This window comes from Ursus maritimus, unplaced genomic scaffold, assembly GCF_017311325.1.
Source record: "Ursus maritimus isolate PB19 unplaced genomic scaffold, ASM1731132v1 scaffold_6, whole genome shotgun sequence".
NCBI classification, from domain to species: Eukaryota; Metazoa; Chordata; class Mammalia; order Carnivora; family Ursidae; genus Ursus; species Ursus maritimus.
The window spans coordinates 69,922,252-69,922,881 of NW_024426774.1; the positions used below are offsets into that span (position 1 = coordinate 69,922,252).

At 52.7% G+C, this 630-nt stretch overlaps 1 protein-coding gene across 1 annotated transcript in view; it reads right to left on the bottom strand.

The window, feature by feature from the left end:
• The window catches only part of MSH2 (mutS homolog 2), a 72,482-nt gene extending 72,434 nt beyond the window's left edge, over positions 1–48 (bottom strand). The window contains exon 1 of the mRNA XM_008700442.2: positions 1–48. This exon is cut by the window's left edge and continues 210 nt beyond it. The gene's annotated coding sequence lies outside the window, so the exon portion shown is untranslated.
• Positions 49–630: the final 582 nt, after the last annotated feature.

The following is a 630-nucleotide window of genomic DNA, read 5'->3' on the forward strand; positions in this document are numbered from 1 at the left end:
ATTTCGGAACCTCTCCACCGCCTGCCAGAAGAAACTGAGCGACCCCGCACCCCCTAAGCTGTTTCCCGCCTCCCTTCCCTCCCTCCCGTGCGGCGTCCGGCCTTTGCTGAGACACCCAATCAGCACCCACCGCTGCGTTTCGGTGGGTGGGAGTCCGCCACGGCAGCCAATCATAAGCGGACGCGGCCCAGCTTCCCGCGCACGTTGGTAGCTCTGCCTACTGCGCATGCGTAAACCTAGGTCGCGCGCCGACCCTGGCAGACGGCCATCCTTAAAAGATTTCGGATCCAGGTGTTTTTCTCTGCTGCTCCCGCGTGGAGTCCGGGTGGATGGATAATTAGGGAAGGCGGCCAGGTGGGTCGTTCTGGCGGTTTTGAGTTTATTATGTACCCGGAAGCATGAGAGGGAAATCGGAAAGAAACTCGAGAACAAAGAAAAACTAGCCTTTCTCCCCATCCTACTACGTTTTTTAAAAACCTCACCTCTTCTCTGAGCACTGACTAATGTATAGAATCGTTGAATCACTACATTGTACACCTATAAGTAACGTAACACTGTACGTTAAAACTGGAACTAAGAAAATAAAACTGCACCCCTCTCTCCCTAACAGTCTTCCTTTTCCTTTTTAAG